This window comes from Pristiophorus japonicus, chromosome 8 (assembly GCF_044704955.1).
Source record: "Pristiophorus japonicus isolate sPriJap1 chromosome 8, sPriJap1.hap1, whole genome shotgun sequence".
NCBI classification, from domain to species: Eukaryota; Metazoa; Chordata; class Chondrichthyes; family Pristiophoridae; genus Pristiophorus; species Pristiophorus japonicus.
Genome location: NC_091984.1, coordinates 47192538 through 47216215, shown reverse-complemented (window position 1 = coordinate 47216215; position 23678 = coordinate 47192538).

The window sequence follows — 23678 nt, the reverse complement described above, 5'->3', positions numbered from 1 at the left end:
ATGACGTAGCGAAATGTTCACCCTATACAATGGACCTTTTATCCGTGACCTTCTGAGTGAGGAACCAGAGACAAGTTATTGACACTTAACTGAAAAGATGTTCAAAAATCAGTCATGAGCCAAGATCAAAGAGCAAAGCTTCCTTGTAACAAATTCAGGAGTTGATTGGTGAGGTGCCAACTTCTCCATTAGTCTGTGTTGTACAAGACTTAACTCCAATCTCCTGCCAATGCCTGTAACTACACAGTAAGCTGAAGGCAAAATGAACCACAATTTTCCAACAATCAAAACTTTGTGCTATGCTGAAAGCTCTTCCTCAAAAACAATGGCTTGGATCAAGTTCAAAAATATCATTCAAGACCGCAGCAAATTAGCACGGAGTCTGGTTTCATAACATTGCTAAAGTTTGGGCAGGTATGAACTAGCTGATCAGCACAATCTGCTCAGCAGGTTTTGCTTCAGATCAAATTACAGATTTTTAACATATTCTCAGAGAGTCTCATACTGTCCTAAGTAATTAGGTTTCTGCCTCTCCCAAAATACATATGCAGCATGAACATGAAAGTTATATTAATTATAATAGCAAGTCTGTGCTTATGGATCAACCTTGATTTCATTTAGTAAATTGATGGGGCTAAATTTCTGCAGGAATTTCCTCCCACTCCACTGCCATAAGTTTGGTGGAAATCTTGTTTCTGCGTGTAAACTGTGGCGGAGTGGGAGAATCCCTGAGGAATTGGCTCTAACCAATCCACAAATTGCGTTCTCTGTGACTGTGGCCTTGGTGCATTATCCCTCCTTGTAATCTCTGTGGCCTTTGACATGGTCAACCACACTGCACTCCTCCAGTGCCAATCCTCCTCTGTCCAGTTCGGTTGGTATTTCCTCGTTTGGTTCCATTCTTACCCATCCGATCATAGCCACAGTATCTCTAGTAATGGCTTTCATTACCACCCTGTACCATCAGCTTAGGAATCTACCAAGGATCAGTCCTTGGCCTCCTCCTCTTCCTCATCTATATGCTGCCCTTTAGCAACATAATCTAAAGACACATCAACAACCTCCACACGTATACCTACCTCTGTCTCTTTACCACCTCTTTAAATCCCTTCACTGCTTCTGTGTTATCAGACTATCTGTAACTTTGCATCCTGAGCTGAGCTTCCAACCCCATATCCTCTCCATCACAAAGCCACCTACTTCCATTTCTGTAGCATTGCCATCCCGCCCCTACCTCAGTTTATCTGCTGCTGCCTTTATCATCTCCAGACTTGGCTCTTCCAAATCTCTCCCAGCTGTTTTCCCACCCTCCATAAACTTTAGCTCATCCCAAACTCTGGTGCCTGTATCCTATCCCACACCAAATCTCACTAGCCCATCACTCCTGTCCTAGCTAGCCTGCATTGGCTTCCAGTCCTCTATCACAACCAAATTAAATGTTTTATTCAAGCATGTAAATCCCTCCATAAACTTGCTCCCCAAACTCTGTAACTTCCTCCAGTCCAACAACACCCCCCCACCCTTCAAACTTTCAGTTCTGCTGACAACATGTTCTTGTGCATCTCCCCTCTCTTTGCCCTATCAACTGACAGCCACAATTTCAGCTGTCTAGACCCTGCACTCATCACTAAAACCCTTTGGGGCCAAGTTTCGGCCTGAGTTGCTCCTGTTCTTTTGGAGCAACTGGTTTAGAACGGAGTATCTTAGAAATTGCAATTCTCGGCATTTAGTTTGCTCCAGTTCTAGTCAGTTAGAACAGTTTCAGTTTGGAACAGATTTTTTTTTTCAAAAGGGGGCATGTCCGGCCACTTACGCCCGTTTTGAAAGTTTAGGCAGTGAAAACATACTCCAAACTAACTTAGAATGGAGTAAGTGTAGATTTTTGTATGCTCAGAAAAACACTTAGAAAATCAGGCATAGGTTACAAATCAGGCGTAGGGAATGGGGGGGGGAGGGGGGTTAAAGGGAAGTTTACAAACATTAAACACTTCAGTTTTACAAATAAAGAGCCATCATCAATAATAAATGATACATACATCAATAAATCAACCAATAAATCAATCAAAAAAAATTAATAAAAAATAAATAAAAATTAAAAATCAATAAATAAAACATTTTCTACTTACCGACTGCAGCACCGGGGGCCCTCCAACAGCGTGCTGGGATGTCCCCCCCCCCCTCCCCCAGTGTGTCTCTGTCAGTGTCTCTATCTCTCGGTCTGTCTGTGTGTGTCTCTCTCACTCTCTGTCTGTCAGTGTCTGTGTTTCTGACAGCGAGGGGAGAAGGAGGAGGGGGGTGGAAGGAGGGGGGTGGAGGGGGGAGGGAGGGGGGGAAGGAGATGGAGGGAGGGAGGGAGAGAGGGGGAGAGGGAGAGGGAGGGAGGGGGAGAGGGGGGGAGAGTGGGGGAGATGGAGAGGGAGAGGGAAGGAGGTGGAAGAGGGGGAGGGAGAAAGGGAGGGTGGAGAGGGGGAGGGGGGAGGGAGGGGAGAGGGGTGAGAGGGAGAGGGGAAGAGGGAGGGGGGATGGAGAGAGGGAGAGGGGGGAGGGAGGGGGAGAGGGAGAGGGAGAGGGGGGAGGGAGGGAGAGGGAGAGGGGGAGTGAGGGCGAGAGGGGGGGAGGGAGAGAAGGGAGAGAGGAAGAGGAGGGAGAGAAGGGAGGGGGAGAAGGGAGGGAGGGAGAGGAGGGGGAGAGGGAGGGAGAGAGGGGGAGAAGGGAGGGGAGGGAGAGAAGGGAGGGAGGGAGAGGAGGGAGGGAGGGAGGGGAGAGAAGGGAGCGGGGGAAGAGAGGAGAGAGAGGCTGAACGGGCCGGGCCTGGCCGGGCCCAAGACTTCGGGCCCAGCACCGGATTTACAGGTAGGTGGCCGGGGGTCGGGTCGGGTCGGGTCGGGTCCGGGGTCGGGTCCAGGGGGGGCGGGGGGGTCGGGTCCGGTGGGGGGTGAGGGCTGGGAGTCAGGTCGGGTCGGGTCGATCGGGTCCGGGGGCAGGGGGGGGAGCGGGGGTTGGGTCCGGTCCGGGGGCGGGGGGTTCGAGTCCGGGGTCGGGTTGGGTCGGGTCCGGGGGCAGCGGGGGGAGTGGGAGTCGGGTCGGTGGTGGGGGGGCGGGGGGGTGGGAGCGGGGATCGGGTCAGATCCGGGGGCGGGGGGGTGGGGGGTGGGTGGGCGTGGGAGTTGAGTCAGGTCTCTCCTCCTCAAAGCCCACCTCTTCTACCAAACTTTTAGCCGCCCCTCCTTTTCTTTCTTTGACTTGAACATTTTTCTTTATACCTGCATGAAGCCCCTTGATTGGGACATTCGATGGCTGCCTGCGTTGAGTCTCTCACTCGGCATTAGCATTTCAGTAAGACACTAATAAATCACCTCCACCATTCCATTCCATTCATGGTATGATTTGAGGAGAGCTTCATGGTATTGCAGGAATCTGTATAAAATACCTTCTGACGAGCCATATATGGTTAGAACAGTGAATATCTGCATGATACATAGCAACATAGAAACATAGAAAATAGGTGCAGGAGTAGGCCATTCGGCTCTTCTAGCCTGCACCGCCATTCAATGAGTTCATGGCTGAACATTCAACTTCAGTACCCCATTCCTGCTTTCTCGCCATACCCCTTGATCCCCCTAGTAGTAAGGACCTCATCTAACTCCTTTTTGAATATATTTAGTGAATTGGCCTCAACAACTTTCTGTGGTAGAGAATTCCACAGGTTCACCACTCTCTGGGTGAAGAAGTTCCTCCGCATCTCGGTCCTAAATGGCTTACCCCTTATCCTTAGACTGTGACCTCTGGTTCTGGACTTCCCCAACATTGGGAACATTCTTCCTGCATCTAACCTGTCTAACCCCGTCAGAATTTTATATGTTTCTATGAGGTCCCCTCTCATTCTTCTGAACTCCAGTGAATACAAGCCCAGTTGATCCAGTCTTTCTTGATAGGTCAGTCCCGCCATCCCGGGAATCAGTCTGGTGAACCTTCGCTGCACTGCCTCAATAGCAAGAATGTCCTTCCTCAGGTTAGGAGACCAAAACTGTACACAATACTCCAGGTGTGGCCTCACCAATGCCCTGTACAACTGTAGCAACACCTCCCTGCCCCTGTACTCAAATCGCCTTGCTATGAAGGCCAACATGCCATTTGCTTTCTTAACCGCCTGCTGCACCTGCATGCCAACCTTCAATGACTGATGTACCATGACACCCAGGTCTCTTTGCACCTCCCCTTTTCCTAATCTGTCACCATTCAGATAATAGTCTGTCTCTCTGTTTTTACCACCAAAGTGGATAACCTCACATTTATCCACATTATACTTCATCTGCCATGCATTTGCCCACTCACCTAACCTATCCAAGTCACTCTGCAGCCTCACAGCATCCTCCTCGCAGCTCACACTGCCACCCAACTTAGTGTCATCCGCAAATTTGGAGATATTACATTTAATCCCCTCATCTAAATCATTAATGTACAGTGTAAACAGCTGGGGCCCCAGCACAGAACCTTGCGGTACCCACTAGTCACTGTCTGCCATTCTGAAAAGTACCCATTTACTCCTACTCTTTGCTTCCTGTCTGACAACCAGTTCTCAATCCATGTCAGTACACTACCCCCAATCCCATGAGATCTAACTTTGCACATCAATCTCTTGTGTGGGACCTTGTCGAACGCCTTCTGAAAGTCCAAATATACCACATCAACTGGTTCTCCCTTATCCACTCTACTGGAAACATCCTCAAAAAATTCCAGAAGATTTGTCAAGCATGATTTCCCTTTCACAAATCCATGCTGACTTGGACCGATCATGTCACCTCTTTCCAAATGCACTGCACTTGCATCCTTAATAATTGATTCCATCATTTTACCCACTACCGATGTCAGGCTGACCGGTCTATAATTCCCTGTTTTCTCTCTCCCTCCTTTTTTACAAGGCAGGAAGGTCCACGGTTTGAACCTGATGTCTATGGAGTTAGCGGATCTCAGCTAAGGTGGTGGTAGGGCTGCTATAACTACCTCAGTGCACCAGTTAGAGAGGGTAGAAAATAAAATAAATCGCCCAGGTTCCCACTCATGATCACCATTCAACAACCTCAACTGGACGTGCACATGTTTAGACATCAGGCAAGAATAGAATTGGGCTCAACTCTACCAATCTTCCTCTCTCCCTCTTCCTGTGGCTGCCAACACTTTCTGGGCCAAAATTCAGCCTCCCGAAAATGCCTCTTACTGCCGGAAAGCGGCAGCCACGCGGTGGCGTTGAATGGCCGCCGCTCGCAAAATTCTCCTCGGTGCTTTTTCTGGCGGTCCAGCCCCACTTCCGCCCCGCTGCAGCTGACCCCTGCTAAGTGCGTCATCAAAGCGCACACCGCCAATATCCCGCATCTCTAACCTAAGTTCAGGGAAAAAAATCTTCGGGCCGCCGAGCGGTGCCCACAACAGTTTTTTGTATCGATGCATGGTGTTTGCAGTCTGTGTGCGATATGGCTGTGGCGCGGCCATTCAAGGTGAGGGCGCACTGCCGCAGCCGACATTTTATTTATTTTGTCGGCCGACTGCGAGGTTGGCCTGACAATTTTGCCCCCGGGTTTGGCCGGGCCGCCAACAGGCAACCTGGCAGCCTCTCTTGGGTGCCAGGCCGCTGGCCCGGCCGAAATCCTCCCTGGTGGCCCAGTGGACCTAATTAAAATAATCGCAGAGATCGTAGCAGCCCTCCCGTTTAAGTGAAGGGGACAGACGTAGTGACACACAAGCGTCATGACATAGAAACATAGAAAATAGGTGCAGGAGCAGGCCATTCGGCCCTTCTAGCCTGCACCGCCATTCAATGAGTTCATGGCTGAACATGAAACTTCAGTACCCCCTTCCTGCTTTCACACCATACCCCTTGATTCCCCAAGTAGTAAGGACTTCATCTAACTCCCTTTTGAATATATTTAGTGAATTGGCCTCAACTACTTCCTGTGGCAGAGAATTCCACAGGTTCACCACTCTCTGGGTGAAGAAGTTTCTCCTCATCTCGGTCCTAAATGGCTTACCCCTTATCCTCAGACTGTGACCCCTGGTTCTGGACTTCCCCAACATTGGGAACATTCTTCCTGCATCCAACCTGTCCAAACCCGTCAGAATTTTAAACGTTTCTATGAGGTCCCCTCTCACTCTTCTGAACTCCAGTGAATACAAGCCCAGTTGATCCAGTCTTTCTTGATAGGTCAGTCCCACCATCCCGGGAATCAGTCTGGTGAATCTTCGCTGCACTCCCTCAATAGCAAGAATGTCCTTCCTCAAGTTAGGAGACCAAAACTGTACACAATACTCCAGGTGTGGCCTCACCAAGGCCCTGTACAACTGTAGCAACACCTCCCTACCCCTGCACTCAAATCCCCTCGCTATGAAGGCCAACATGCCATTTGCTTTCTTAACCGCCTGCTGTACCTGCATGCCAACCTTCAATGACTGATATACCATGACACCCAGGTCTCGTTGCACCTTCCCTTTTCCTAATCTGTCACCATTCAGATAATAGTCTGTCTCTCTGTTTTTACCACCAAAGTGGATAACCTCACATTTATCCACATTATACTTCATCTGCCATGCATTTGCCCACTCACCTAACCTATCCAAGTCACTCTGCAGCCTCATAGCATCCTCCTCGCAGCTCACACTGCCACCCAACTTAGTGTCATCCGCAAATTTGGAGATACTACATTTAATCCCCTCGTCTAAATCATTAATGTACAATGTAAACAGCTGGGGCCCCAGCACAGAACCTTGCGGTACCCCACTAGTCACTGTCTGCCATTCTGAAAAGTACCCATTTACTCCTACTCTTTGCTTCCTGTCTGACAACCAGTTCTCAATCCACGTCAGCACACTACCCCCAATCCCATGTGCTTTAACTTTGCACATTAATCTCCTGTGTGGGACCTTGTTGAAAGCCTTCTGAAAGTCCAAATATACCACATCAACTGGTTCTCCTTTGTCCACTTTACTGGAAACATCCTCAAAAAATTCCAGAAGATTTGTCAAGCATGATCTCCCTTTCACAAATCCATGCTGACTTGGACCTATCATGTCACCATTTTCTAAATGCGCTGCTATGACATCCTTAATAATTGATTCCATCATTTTACCCACTACTGAGGTCAGGCTGACCGGTCTATAATTCCCTGTTTTCTCTCTCCCTCCTTTTTTAAAAAGTGGGGTTACATTGGCTACCCTCCACTCCATAGGAACTGATCCAGAGTCAATGGAATGTTGGAAAATGACTGTCAATGCATCCGCTATTTCCAAGGCCACCTCCTTAAGTACTCTGGGATGCAGTCCATCAGGCCCTGGGGATTTATCGGCCTTCAATCCCATCAATTTCCCCAACACAATTTCCCGACTAATAAAGATTTCCCTCAGTTCCTCCTCCTTACTAGACTCTCTGACCCCTTTTATATCCGGAAGGTTGTTTGTGTCCTCCTTAGTGAATACTGAACCAAAGTACTTGTTCAATTGGTCTGCCATTTCTTTGTTCCCCGTTATGACTTACCCTGATTCTGACTGCAGGGGACCTACGTTTGTCTTTACTAACCTTTTTCTCTTTACATACCTGTAGAAACTTTTGCAATCCGCCTTAATGTTCCCTGCAAGCTTCTTCTCGTACTCCATTTTCCCTGCCCTAATCAAACCCTTTGTCCTCCTCTGCTGAGTTCTAAATTTCTCCCAGTCCCCAGGTTCGCTGCTATTTCTGGCCAATTTGTATGCCACTTCCTTGGCTTTAATACTATCCCTGATTTCCCTTGATAGCCACGGTTGAGCCACCTTCCCTTTTTTATTTTTACGCCAGACAGGAATGTACAATTGTTGTAATTCATCCATGCGGTCTCTAAATGTCTGCCATTGCCCATCCACAGTCAACCCCTTAAGTATCATTCGCCAATCTATCTTAGCCAATTCACGCCTCATACCTTCAAAGTTACCCTTCTTTAAGTTCTGGGCCATGGTCTCTAAATTAACTGTTTCATTCTCCATCCTAATGCAGAATTCCACCATATTATGGTCACTCTTCCCCAAGGGGCTTCGCACAATGAGATTGTGAATTAATCCTCTCTCATTACACAACACCCAGTCTAAGATGGCCTCCCCCCTAGTTGGTTCCTCGACATATTGATCTAGAAAACCATCCCTTATGCACTCCAGGAAATCCTCCTCCACCGTATTGCTTCCAGTTTGGCTAGCCCAATCTATGTGCATATTAAAGTCACCCATTATAACTGCTGCACCTTTATTGCATGCACTCGTAATTTCCTGTTTGATGCCCTCCCCAACATCACTACTACTGTTTGGAGGTCTGTACACAACTCCCACTAACGTTTTTTGCCCTTTAGTGTTCTGCAGCTCTACCCATATAGATTCCACATCATCCAAGCTAAAGTCTTTCCTAACTATTGCATTAATCTCCTCTTTAACCAGCAATGCTACCCCACCTCCTTTTCCTTTTATTCTATCCTTCCTGAATGTTGAATACCCCTGGATGTTGAGTTCCCAGCCCTGATCATCCTGGAACTACGTCTCCGTAATCCTAATCACATCATATTTGTTAACATCGATTTGCACAGTTAATTCATCCTCCTTATTGCGGATACTCCTTGCATTAAGACACAAAGCCTTCAGGCTTGCTTTTTTAACACCCTTTGTCCTTTTAGAATTTTGCTATACAGTGGCCCTTTTTGTTCTTTGCCTTGGGTTTCTCTGCCCTCAACTTTTCCTCATCTCCTTTCTGTCTTTTGCTTTTGCCTCATTTTTGTCTCCCTCTGTCTCCCTGCATAGGTTCCCATCCCCCTGCAATATTAGTTTAACTCCTCCCCAACAGCACTAGCAAACACTCCCCCTAGGACATTGGTTCCGGTCCTGCCCAGGTGCAGACCATCCGGTTTGTACTGGTCCCACCTCCCCCAGAACCGGTTCCAATGCCCCAGGAATTTGAATCCCTCCCTGCTGCACCACTGCTCAAGCCACGTATTCATCTGCGCTATCCTGCGATTCCTACTCTGACTAGCACGTGGCACTGGTAGCAATCCCGAGATTACTACTTTTGAGGTCCTACTTTTTAATTTAGCTCCTAGCTCCTTAAATTCTTTTCGTAGGACCTCATCCCTTTTTTTACCTATGTCGTTGGTACCAATGTGCACCATGACAACTGGCTGTTCTCCCTCCCATTTCAGAATGTCCTGCACCCGCTCCGGAACATCCTTGACCCTTGCACCAGGGAGGCAACATACCATCCTGGAGTCTCGGTTGCGGCCGCAGAAACGCCTATTTATTCCCCTCACCATCGAATCCTCTATCACTATCGCGCTCCCAATCTTTTTCCTGCCCTCCTGTGCAGCAGAGCCAGCCATGGTGCCATGAACTTGGCTGCTGCTGCCTTCCCCTGATGAGTCATCCCCCCCAACAGTACCCAAAGCGGTGTATTTGTTTTGCAGGGGGATGACCACAGGGGACCCCTGCACTATCTTTCTTGCACTGCTCTTCCTGCTGGTCTTCCATTCCCTATCTGGCTGTGGACCCTTCTCCTGCGGTAAGACCAACTCACTACACGTGATACTCACGTCATTCTCAGCATCGTGGATGCTCCAGAGTGAATCCACCCTCAGCTCCAATTCCACAACGCGGACCATCAAGAGCTCGAGGCGGATACACTTCCCACACACGTAGCGCCCAGGGACACCGGAAGTGTCCCCGAGTTCCCACATGGTACAGGAGGAGCATATCACGTGACCGAGCTCTCCTGCCATGTCTTAACCCTTAGATACCCTTAAATTGGTCGTAACAATGCTAAAGTTCACTTACTGATATAAAAAATAAAAATAAAATAAAAAAATAAAAAGAAAAGCTACTCACCAATCACCAGCCAATCACTTACCCCATTGGCTGTGACGTCACTTTTTGATTCCTTTCTACTTCTATTTTGCTTTCTCTCCCACTGTAGCTGCACCTGTACGCCTTTTATAGGCCGCTCCCACCTCTCACCAACTGCCGCTGGCTCTCGATCTCCCGCTGGGCCTTTTATAGGCCGCTCCCACCTCTCACCAACTGCCGCTGGCTCTCGATCTCCCGCTGGGCCTTTTATAGGCCGCTCCCACCTCTCACCAACTGCTGCTGACTCTCGATCTCCCGCTGGGCTTTTGATAGGTCGCTCCCCTCTCACCAACTGCCGCTGGCTCTCGATCTCCCGCTGGGCTTTTGATAGGTCGCTCCCCTCTCACCAACTGCTGCTGGCTCTCGATCTCCCGCTGGGCCTTTGATAGGTCGCTCCCCTCTCACCAACTGCCGCTGGCTCTCGATCTCCCGCTGAGCTTTTTTTTTTCATCATCCCATTATGACCGATTTCTGGTCTGCTCAAAAAAAAATGACAAAGAGCTGAATTTCGCGCAAGAGGCCAACTCATCCACCACAGCGGTGAAAACACACCAAAAGCAGGAGGTGCAACCCGTTTTGGGCAGCGCTGAATTTCTACCCCTCTGTCTTCTAGGCTGCTATATAAAAGATGGCCACCTGGACAAAGGAGAAAACTCCACTCTTGCATTCCAGTAGGAGACTATTAAACTCATCTACTACAATCATCCGCATTGTTGTGTATGGAAGAACTCACGAGGCTGAGTACTGTGAGCTAAACTTAGTGTGACCTTAGTCTTCTTTATTACAACTCCAGAGTGCCTAAACAACATGGCAGCCAACCTTTTATACTGGCCCTGCACGTGTGTGCAGGTGACCATTAGGACTCCATCAGTCACGCCCTCTAGTGGCAAGTATTACATAACACACATCATCATCCCCAATCATGATGCCATTTGAGGGAAGCTTCAAATTGTCACATCAGAGGAGATCTACACAGGAACAGAACGGGAAGGAGCAAAAGCTGACAAATTAATCAAAATAATTAAAATGAAAGCAACAGCTGCACTTGTCTGAATGAGTTTGCTGTCTGTGTCATTCTTGTTGATCACAAATTTCATTCCTGATATTTTCTTAATGATAACTTCTAATGCATAGCATCCAAAGGGTACAGATACCAATAATTTTACACATATCTCTCTTTATAACTGCTATGAACATAAGAACATAAGAACATAAGAATTAGGAACAGGAGTAGGCCATCTAGCCCCTCGAGCCTGCCCCGCCATTCAATAAGATCATGGCTGATCTGGTCGTGGACTCAGCTCCACTCCCCCGTCCTCTCCCCATAACCCTTAATTCCCGTATTGGTTAAAAATCTATCTATCTTTGACTTGAAAACATTCAAATGAGCTAGCCTCAACTGAACTGTCAGTTCAGAACTGCCATTTTAATTATTAGCAGAATGCAGAACAAAACCATTGCAAATATAAAAATGGTTTCAGATTTTAATAGCAAGAGCTCAATGGTTTATACTGGAATATAAGATATTAAACATACCTCTCCTATTTACTGAGATCCCTGTCCCTCTCCACTCAAATACTGGCAGTACTGAGATGGCAAACAATCCTGCAGCTCCATGGTAGCTTTCACAACAATAATGTGGTTGTAAAATGACATAAAAAAATAGGAACAGGAGTAGGCCATACGGCCCCTCGAGCCTACTCCGCCATTTAATAAGATCATGGCTGATCTGATCCTGGACTCAGCTCCACTTCCCTTATCGCTCAAAAATCTGTCTATCTCCGCCTTAAATACATTCAATGGCCCAGTCTCCACAGCTTTCTAGAGCAGAGAATTCCACAGATTTACAATCCTCTGAGAGAAGAAATTTCTCCTCATCTCAGTTTTAAATGGGTGGCCACTTATTCTGAGACTATGGGCTAGAATTTTCACTTTTGTGCAGGTCGCCCAAAAATAGTCGTTATTTCCAGCATTGGCAGTAAATATGGGTTTTGAGATCGTCGGATTATCGCCCATTTTCAAAACGGCAACTTTCCATTTTATAAAATGGGCGTTACCGCGAGTGATCTGAAATGGGCGTTGGCGTTAAATATTTAGAGCTCCTGCTGTAAAGTGTTGACATCCATAGCAACGGCATGGCAACGGTCATTTCCCATCTTTCAGGAGGTCAGGGGTCATCAATACATGCGCAGAAGAGAAGAGAGAGAGAGAAAGGGAACAGAGAGGAATTCAAAGCGTGTGTGGGTGTGTTGTGTGCTTGTTTGGCTGTTGTGGGAGACAGGAGGGAAATTTACCAGCAGCAAAAAGACTTGAGAGCACAAAGAATGTTTTCCCACTGAGTTTTTGGCGAAAATATATATTTAAAATGGAAGGGATGGAGGAGGTAACATAGCACGCTGTGGAGACTGAGGATGCTGGCAAAAGCAGTGAGGTGGGATAGGAACAATTGGGAGGATGCAAACGAGCGAGGAGATTCTCCGATGAGGCAAGTGCCTCCCTCCAGCAGGAGGTGGAGTCACGCTGGGGTCAATTGACCCGGGGTGTGCGTGGAAAGTCCACCCCAAAGGTCTACATAAAAACATAGAAACATAGAAAATAGGTGCAGGAGTAGACCATTCGGCCCTTCGAGCCTGCACCACCATTCAATAAGAGCATGGCTGATCATTCACCTCAGTACCCCTTTCCTGCTTTCTCTCCATACCCCTTGATCCCTTTAGCCATAAGGGCCATATCTAACTCCCTCGAATATATACAATGAACTGGCATCAACAACTCTCTGCGGCAGGGAACTCCACAGGTTAACAATTCTCTGAGTGAAGAAGTTTCTCCTCATCTCAGTCCTAAATGGCTTACCCCTTATCCTTAGACTGTGTCCCCTGGTTGTGGACTTCCCCAACATCGCGAACATTCTTCCTGCATCTAACCTGTCCAGTCCCGTCAGAATCTTATATGTTTCTATGAGATCCCCTCCCATCCTTCTAAATTCCAGTGAATAAAGGCCCAGTCGATCCAGTCTCTCCTCATATGTCAGTCCAGCCATCCCAGGAATCAGTCTGGTGAACCTTCGTTGCCCTCCCTCAATAGCAAGAACGTCCTTTCTCAGATTAGGAGATCAAAACTGAACACAATATTCCAGGTGAGGTCTCACTAAGGCCCTGTACAACTACAGTAAGACCTCCCTGCTCCTATACTTAAATCCCCTAGCTATGAAGGCCAAAATACCATTTGCCTTCTTCACCGCCTGCTATACCTGCATGCCAACTTTCAATGACTGATGTACTGGGATTGCTACCAGTGCCACGTGCTAGTCAGAGTAGGAATCGCAGGCTGGCGCAGATGAATACGTGGCTTGAGCAGTGGTGCAGCAGGGAGGGATTCAAATTCCTGGGGCATTGGAACCGGTTCTGGGGGAGGTGGGACCAGTACAAACCAGACGGTCTGCACCTGGGCAGGACCGGAACCAATGTCCTAGGGGGAGTGTTTGCTAGTGCTGTTGGGGAGGAGTTAAACTAATATTGCAGGGGGATGGGAACCTATGCAGGGAGACAGAGGGAGACAAAAATGAGGCAAAAGCAAAAGACAGAAAGGAGATGAGGAAAAGTGGAGGGCAGAGAAACCCAAGGCAAAGAACAAAAAGGGCCACTGTACAGCAAAATTCTAAAAGGACAAAGGGTGTTAAAAAAGCAAGCCTGAAGGCTTTGTGTCTTAATGCAAGGAGTATCCGCAATAAGGTGGATGAATTAACTGTGCAAATAGATGTTAACAAATATGATGTGATTGGGATTACGGAGACGTGGCTCCATGATGATCAGGGCTGGGAACTCAACATCCAGGGGTATTCAACATTCAGGAAGGATAGAATAAAAGGAAAAGGAGGTGGGGTAGCATTGCTGGTTAAAGAGGAGATTAATGCAATAGTTAGGAAAGACATTAGCTTGGATGATGTGGAATCTATATGGGTAGAGCTGCAGAATACTAAAGGGCAAAAAACATTAGTGGGAGTTGTGTACAGACCTCCAAACAGTAGTAGTGATGTTGGGGAGGGCATCAAACAGGAAATTAGGAGTGCATGCAATAAAGGTGCAGCAGTTATAATGGGTGACTTTAATATGCATATAGATTGGGCTAGCCAAACTGGAAGCAATATGGTGGAGGAGGATTTCCTGAAGTGCATAAGGGATGGTTTTCTAGACTAATATGTCGAGGAACCAACTAGGGGGGAGGCCATCTTAGACTGGGTGTTGTGTAATGAGAGAGGATTAATTAACAATCTCATTGTGCGAGGCCCCTTGGGGAAGAGTGACCATAATATGGTGGAATTCTGCATTAGGATGGAGAATGAAACAGTTAATTCAGAGACCATGGTCCAGAACTTAAAGAAGAGTAACTTTGAAGGTATGAGGCGTGAATTGGCTAAGATAGATTGGCGAATGATACTTAAGGGGTTGACTGTGGATGGGCAATGGCAGACATTTAGAGACCGCATGGATGAATTACAACAATTGTACATTCCTGTCTGGCGTAAAAATAAAAAAGGGAAGGTGGCTCAACCGTGGCTATCTAGGGAAATCAGGGATAGTATTAAAGCCAAGGAAGTGGCATACAAATTGGCCAGAAATAGCAGCGAACCTGGGGACTGGGAGAAATTTAGAACTCAGCAGAGGAGGACAAAGGGTTTGATTAGGGCAGGGAAAATGGAGTACGAGAAGAAGCTTGCAGGGAACATTAAGGCGGATTGCAAAAGTTTCTATAGATATGTAAAGAGAAAAAGGTTAGTAAAGACAAACGTAGGCCCCCTGCAGTCAGAATCAGGGGAAGTCATAACGGGGAACAAAGAAATGGCAGACCAATTGAACAAGTACTTTGGTTCGGTATTCACGAAGGAGGACACAAACAACCTTCCGGATATAAAAGGGTTCAGAGGGTCTAATAAGGAGGTGGAACTGAGGGAAATCTTTATTAGTCGGGAAATTGTGTTGGGGAAATTGATGGGATTGAAGGCCGATAAATCCCCAGGGCCTGATGGACTGCATCCCAGAGTACTTAAGGAGGTGGCCTTGGAAATAGCGGATGCATTGACAGTCATTTTCCAACATTCCATTGACTCTGGATCAGTTCCTATGGAGTGGAGGGTAGCCAATGTAACCCCACTTTTTAAAAAAGGAGCGAGAGAGAAAGCAGGGAATTATAGACCGGTCAGCCTGACCTCAGTAGTGGCTAAAATGATGGAATCAATTATTAAGGATGTCATAGCAGCGCATTTGGAAAATGGTGACATGATAGGTCCAAGTCAGCATGGATTTGTGAAAGGGAGATCATGCTTGACAAATCTTCTGGAATTTTTTGAGGATGTTTCCAGTAAAGTGGACAAAGGAGAACCAGTTGATGTGGTATATTTGGACTTTCAGAAGGCTTTCGACAAGGTCCCACACAAGAGATTAATGTGCAAAGTTAAAGCACATGGGATTGGGGGTAGTGTGCTGACGTGGATTGAGAACTGGTTGTCAGACAGGAAGCAAAGAGTAGGAGTAAATGGGTACTTTTCAGAATGGCAGGCAGTGACTAGTGGGGTACCGCAAGGTTCTGTGCTGGGGCCCCAGCTGTTTACATTGTACATTAATGATTTAGACGAGGGGATTAAATGTAGTATCTCCAAATTTGCGGATGACACTAAGTTGGGTGGCAGTGTGAGCTGCGAGGAGGATGCTATGAGGCTGCAGAGTGACTTGGATAGGTTAGGCGAGTGGGCAAATGCGTGGCAGATGAAGTATAATGTGGATAAATGTGAGGTTATCCACTTTGGTGGTAATAACAGAGAGACAGACTATTATCTGAATGGTGACAGATTAGGAAAAGGGAAGGTGCAACGAGACCTGGGTGTCATGGTACATCAGTCATTGAATGTTGGCATGCAGTACAGCAGGCGGTTAAGAAAGCAAATGGCATGTTGGCCTTCATAGCGAGGGGATTTGAGTACAGGGGCAGGGAGGTGTTGCTACAGTTGTACAGGGCCTTGGTGAGGCCACACCTGGAGTATTATGTACAGTTTTGGTCTCCTAACTTGAGGAAGGACATTCTTGCTATTGAGGGAGTGCAGCGAAGATTCACCAGACTGATTCCCGGGATGGTGGGACTGACCTATCAAGAAAGATTGGATCAACTGGGCTTGTATTCACTGGAGTTCAGAAGAGTGAGAGGGGACCTCATAGAAATGTTTAAAATTCTGACGGGTTTGGACAGGTTCGATGCAGGAAGAATGTTCCCAATGTTGGGGAAGTCCAGAACCAGGGGTCACAGTCTAAGGATAAGGGGTAAGCCATTTAGGACCGAGATGAGGAGAAACTTCTTCACCCAGAGAGTGGTGAACCTGTGGAATTCTCTACCACAGAAAGTAGTTGAGGCCAATTCACTAAATATATTCAAAAGGGAGTTAGATGAAGTCCTTACTACTCGGGGGATCAAGGGGTATGGCGTGAAAGCAGGAAGGGGGTACTGAAGTTTCATGTTCAGCCATGAACTCATTGAATGGCAGTGCAGGCTAGAAAGACTGAATGGCCTGCTCCTGCACCTATTTTCTATGTTTCTATGTTTCTATGTACCATGACACCCAGGTCTCGTTGCACCTCCCCTTTTCCTAATCTATCGCCATTCAGATAATATTCTGCCTTCATGTTTTTGCCCCCAAAGTGGATAACCTCACATTTATCCACATTATACTGCATCTGCCATGCATTTGCCCAATCACCTAACCTGTCCAAGTCACCATGCACCCTCTTAGCACCCTCCTCACAGCTCACACCTCCACCCAGCTTAGTGTCATCTGCAAACTTAGAAATATAACACTCAATTCCTTCATCTGAATCATTAATGTATATTGTAAATAGCTGGGGTCCCAGCACTGAGCCCTGCGGCACCCCACTAGTCACTGCCTGAAATTAAGAAAAGGACTCGTTTATCCTGACTCTCGACTTCCTGTCTGCCAACCAGTTCTCTATCCACGTCAGTACATTACCCCCAATATCATGTGCTTTAATTTTGCACACCAATCGCTTGTGTGGGACTTTGTCAAAAGCCTTTTGAAAGTCCAAATACACCACATCCACTGGTTCTCCCTTTTCCACTCCACTAATTACATCCTCAAAATATTCCAGAAGATTTGTCAAGCATGATTTCCCCTTCATAAATCCATGCGGACTTGGACCAATCCTGTCACTGCTTTCCAAATGCGCTGCTATTTCATCTTTAACAGTGGATTCCAACATTTTCCCCACTACTGATGTCAGGCTAACTAGTCTATAATTACCCGTTTTCTCTCTCCCTCCTTTTTTAAAAATTGGTGTTACATTAGCTACCCTCCAGTCCATAGGAACTGATCCAGAGTCGATAGACTGTTGGAAAATGATCACCAATGCATCCACTATTTCTAGGGCCACTTCCTTAAGTACTCTGGGATGCAGACTGTCAGGCCCCGGGGATTTATCGGCCTTCAATCCCATCAATTTCCCTAACACAATTTCCCGCCTAATAAGGATATCCTTCAGTTCCTCCTTCTCACTAGACCCTCGGTCCCCTAGTACTTCCGGAAGGTTATTTGTGTCTTCCTTCGTGAAGACAGAACGAAAGTATGTGTTCAACTGGTCTGCTATTTCTTTGTTCCACATTATAAATTAACCTGAATCTGATTGCAAGGAACCTATGTTTGTCTTCACTAATCTTTTTCTCTTCGCATATCTATAGAAGCTTTTGCATTCAGTTTTTATGTTCCCGGCAAGCTTCCTCTCATACTCTATTTCCCCCTCCTAATTAAACCTTTGGCCTCCTCTGCTGAATTCTAAATTTCTCCCAGTCCTCAGGTTTGCTGCTTTTTCTGACCAATTTAAATGCCTCTTCCTTGGATTTAACACTATCCTTAATTTCCCTTGTTAGCCACGGTTGAGCCACCTTCCCCATTTTATTTTTGCTCCAGACAGGGATGTACAATTGTTGAAGTTCATCCATGTGATCTTTAAATGTTTGCCATTGCCTATCCATCATCAACCCTTTAAGTATCATTCGCCAGTCTATTCTAGCCAATTCACGTCTCATACCATCGAAGTTACCATTCCTTAAGCTCAGGACCCTAGTCTCTGAATTAACTGTGTCACTCGCCATCTTAATAAAGAATTCTACCATATTATGGTCACTCTTCCCCAAGGGGCCTCGCACAACAAGATTGCTAATTCGTCCTTTCTCATTACATATCACCCAGTCTAGGATGGCCAGTCCTCTAGTTGGTTCCTCGACATATTGGTCTCGAAAACCATCCCTAATACACTCCAGGAAATCCTCCTCCACTGTATTGCTACCAGTTTGGTTAGCCCAATCTATATGTAGATTAAAGTCGCCCATGATAACTGCTGTAGCTTTATTGCACGCATCCCTGATTTCTTGTTTGACACTGTCCCCAACCTCACTACGACTGTTTGGTGGCGTGTACACAATTACCACTAACGTTTTCTGCCCTTTGGTATTCCACAGAATATATGGACCGACATAGCCAAGGTGGTCTTGTCGGCGACCAACGGGGTGCGTGAGGGCAACCAGTGCCGCAAGCGCTGGAACCACCTTGTCGGATCCGCCAGAGTAAGTATTATGTTTATTTACATGTACTTATATATTTATATAATTTGAATTGTAAGTATGATGATTGATTTAAATCAGATGTGATGTCTTGCACTTCTACTGGGAATGTTTTACTCAAAGCCTGCATTTACAGTGTACGTCTTTAGGTCAAGAATGATAATTATCATAATAATCTTGATAACTTCTGTCGGTTATGTGTTGCACCAGTCTCTGTGATAGTACCTAGCAATGATCTCACACAATGATCTCATGCCAAGTCATACTGTTGTTACCTTTTACAGAAGAAGCTTTCGAAGAATAGGGCCAAGCAGAAGCGAACGGGTGGCGGGCCACCAGTCATCATCGAGCTCACCGACATCGAGGAGCGAGTGCTGGCACTAGTCGGGAGCCACCACCGGTCGGCCACGCATGCAGCTGCAGAACCTGATGTGATGCCACGTGAGGAAAGTATACACCATTGCGTGATTTAAAGTGAATAGATGCCACACCCACTCATATCCGACCAATAATATATGATAGATGATCGATAAAATTGTTCTCTAAATAATGATGCCCTCATGAGAATTATTGCAATGCAGAATTTGGTGATGGTCATGAAATGTGATGTCTGAGATGATTTTGATAGCGGTGGTGCTTTTGTCGTGCATATGCTGCGTGTTGTATTGGAATCACCTTGTGACCCTAGCACGCCCTTTTCCTCTAATAACCTCATTCATGTTTTGTTGCTCAGCCAGCAGTGCGGCCCCATGCAAGACCACTGAGCCCAGAAGGTGAGGGTGTGGGGCAGGACTCGCAGGATCATCGTGCACCTGGTACTGAGGAGCCCCGATTCTCGCCCGTGGAGCTGCAGGGTGCTTTCTCCACGGATGACAGTGCGGACTTCGAGAAGCCTGCATCGCCAAGCTTCATAATGTAATCGACACCCATGGCATCTAGTGCTCCTGCGACCATTCCCTCCTAAACTATGGAGGTACCAGGCCCAAGCACCTTGTCGCAAGGCACCCGAGGTGTCTCCAGGACGGCACTGACCATGTGGAGGTTGGCTCGACGCACCAGATCTGCTCCACGAGCAGCAGATCTAAGTGGGGACATGGTACACTTGTCCAGGAGGAGTGTTGACATAGGTCAGCAGATCCTACAGACAATGGGGGGCCATATCCACCAGCTGGCCACCATGAGCGAGTACGTTCCGCGGATGGCGGAGGCCCTGGAGATGATAGCCAGGAACACTGGTGGCAGAGGGCTCCCAGTGGTCCCGGAGCACGGCACTGGACCCCATTGCCAATGACACACGAGGGCCATGAGGAAGATCTTGCTTCTGGCTCGGAGCACGTTCCCACCTCGGGACCGTCCTCTCCCATATCTGTTCAATCAGCGGTTCTGCCGTCATCCCCCACAATGAAACAGCGCCTAAGGAGCTCCTCAGCCAGGCGGCTTGGAGTCAGGAGGGGAAGGGATAGAGGTGGGGAAGAGTAGCGGGGGGGGGGGGGGGGGGGTGTCAGGGGGGAAGGAAAGTGAGGTGCATGGCCACAGGTGTTGTCTTGGTCACAGTATTTTTATGTTGTGGTTGCTATTTTGTTGGGAGGTTAGTGGGGAGGGGGGGGTACCTTGTTTTTTTACATTTGTGTTCTATGTTTATGAAGTGTTGCTGGAAATGTTACAACATTTAATGAATTATATAAATGTTATAAATTTGTTGTCGGGGGATGTGGGGGTGGGGTGAGTTGTTTTTTTACTGTAATAATTATGATTTTATACAAATGTTCTCATTAAATGTTTTTTATTTAACATAACCTTGTTGTGCATTGTCTCAGATAGCTGCACCGTTACACACTGGTGATACCTGAACATGAAAGGGGATACTTCAACGTCACTTGAATCAACTTAAACTTCAACTGTCACCAAGGTAATGCACACCTTTCATGTATGAGCTGCAGTCACAGCAGTGTTGCAGCCTTGTAAATATGACCAACGTTATTTCAAGCAAAGGGCTCATTTATGAGCTGCTGACTTAAGAGTCTTGCAGCTATGTAGCCACCACGGGCCCTTTCCTGCGGTCTAGAGCGGGGCGGGGCCATGGTTTCAGCATCAGCCTGATCATCTGGCCCGAGGCCAGCATCCACCTCCTCGTCCTCCTCTCTCCTGAGGTGGACCGGCAGTCCCTTCTGGCAATTCTCTCTCCTCCTGATAGCCAAGTTGTGCAGCATGCAGCACACCACTACGAATTGAGCTACCTGCTCAGGGTAGTATTGTAACTCGCCTCCTGAGTGGTCCAGGCATCTAAAGCACCGCTTATGCACTCCAGTGATATTCTCGACGATATTGCGTGTGGCTCTGTGGCTCTCATTGTATCGCTTCTTGGCTTCTGTCTGGGTGTTACGCAGGGGGGGTCATCAGTCAGGTGGGCGAGGCCATATCGTTTGCCACCAAGCATCCAGCATTGACCTTATGGCTGACTGGTAAACATGTCAGATATAGCGCTCTCACGCAGGATGTGAGCATCATGGATGCTGCCTGGAAATTTTGCATTTACTGCCAGTATAATTTGCTCGTGGTCGACAACAAGTTGTGCATTCAAGGTTCCAAAAAACCTCCTGAAAAGGTGCTCGCATGCAGATGTGCATACAGTTTGTTGCTCCCTGCACCTTGGGGAAGTTTGCAATTCTGGAGAATCCTAGAGCCCTCTCAGTCTGTGCATCCCTGATCATAGGGAAGTTGATAAACGTCCATCCTGCATGCGTAAAGGGCATCAGTGACCTGTTGAATGCAGCAATGTGTGGCATGCTGAGATCTAGCGCAAATGTCGCCAGCTGAGGCCTGAAAGGAACCCGATGCGTGGAAGGCAAGAGCCGCAGTGACCTTGATCTCAACAGACAGTGCGGTCCTGATGGTCCTGGCAGGCTGCACATCTCCCCTGATGAGCTGGCATATCTCACTGAAAACCTCTTTCCAGAAGCGCAGTCTCCTAAGGCATGTGTTATCGGACAAGTTCACGTAAGACGGCTTTTCCCTGTAAGTGCGTGAGGTGTAAGTTCTCGTCCTCCTCCTCAGTCTGCCACCTCTTTGACTGGGCACACAATGCTCTTGAATATACCTTCTGCCATCTCTAGTCTGCAGCATGTGCGGAATCATCAATACAGGCTGAGAAATTACAGGCTTCATTACAATCACAATCAGTATTATACCTATTGTTCACAAACAATAAATTTACCTACTAAAACACCTAAAATAAATTCAAATCGGCCACTGTATGGTCAGATGTTTATTCAGATGTTCAAATCACCTTAAAAGACCTCCAGAGTACATCAAAACTCCCCAGAAGTTGAAGCAGCCTTTTATATGAACCGACCTCCGATTTGCAAAATGGCGTCCATACCGCTGGGTTTAGTTCAGGTGAGAGCAACTTTTTATCAGTGGGTTTTTCGACGACAGATATTTTCGGCGATATGTGGGTGAGGTGCCGAAAGTAAGGCTCGCCGATATTATGGGCGTTAGTTTCGCCCATTCTGATCCTTACGGCAAAAAACAGTGGGCGGATGGTATTATTATTTCTCGGCGTTAAGTACATGCAGAAAGTAACGCTGGGCGATAAGTGAGCGATACATGGTGGTTATTCTCCATTTTATTGCTAAGTGGGCGATATCTGGGTGTTATACCTTATTTCAGCATTAAAATGGACGTTAAGTGGGCGGTATCTGTTGTGTATCTGGAAAGCATGCACTCCCATGTTCTGCCACCAGGGAGCGCATCCCCTGAAGTCCCAAGGGATCCCAGCATCCCTTGGGAACACTGTATATAAGTCGGCCCCTAAGGCTTGTTCCTCACTCTGGAGTGTCTTAATAAAGACTGAGGTCACTGTTACTTTAACCTCCCTGTGTGCAGTCTCATCTGTGTTAGGAACACAATAACTGGCGACGAGTATACGAATCCAACGCAAAGATGCAGCAAACTGTGGGCATCCTGGAGAAGTTCTCAGAGGGTGAGGACTGGGAAGCCTATGTCAAATGGCTAGACCAGTACTTTGTAGCCAACGAGCTGGACGGAGAAGGAAGCGCTGCAAAAAGGAGAGCGGTCCTCCTCACGGTCTGCGGGGCATCGACCTAAAGCCTCATGAAGAATCTTCTGGCTCCGGTGAAATTCACAGATAAGTCGTAGGAGGAGCTGTGTACACTGGTTCGGGAGCATTTTAACTTGAGGGAGAGCATGCTGATGGCGAGGTATCGGTTCTACACGTGCCAGCGATCTGAAGGTCAGGAAGTGGTGAGCTATGTGAGTTTGATGGCTACCTGAAGCAAATGATCAGAGACTTTTTTGTACTGGGCATTGGCCACGAGACCATCCTTCGAAAAATATTGACTGTAGAGACACCGACCCTCAGTAAGGCCATTGCGATAGCACAGGTGTTTATGTCCACCAGTGATAACACCAAACAAATCTCTCAGCACACAAGTGCAAGCAATGTTCATAAATTAACTGGAACTGTGTTTGCGAGCAGAAATGTACAGGGCAGAAACCATGAGTCTGCAACTGCCAGCAGGCCTCAGGTGACCCAGATGACTCAGAGACCGCAACAAAGGATGAATGCAAGGCAATTCACACCTTGTTGTCGTTGTGGAGGCTTCCATTCAGCCTATTCATGCTGCTTCAAAGGGTATGTTTGCAAGAGCTTGCAAACGAGCTGCAAGCTCTGCAAAACCTGCTAACCACCACGTGGCAGAGGAAGATCGGTCCATGGTGGATCAAAGCAATTTCAAGCCTCAAAGAGAGGAGGCAAGTGCTGAAGTACACGGGGAGCACACATTTTCGACGAAATGTCCACCTATAATGCTAAATGTAAAATTGAATGGCTTACCCGTAGCCATGGAACTGGACACTTGCGCTAGCCAATCCATCATGAGTAAAAAGATGTTTGAGAGACTGTGGTGCAACAAGGCACTCAGACCAGCCCTGAGCCCCATCCACATGAAACTGAGAATGTACACTAAAGAGCTTATCACTGTCCTGGCAGCGCCATGGTCAAGGTCACCTACGAGGGCACGGTGCATGAACTGCCAATCTGGATTGTTCCAGGCGATGGCTCCACACTGCTTGGAAGGAACTGGCTGGGCAAAATCCGCTGGAACTGGGATGACATACGAGCGCTATCACATGTCGATGAG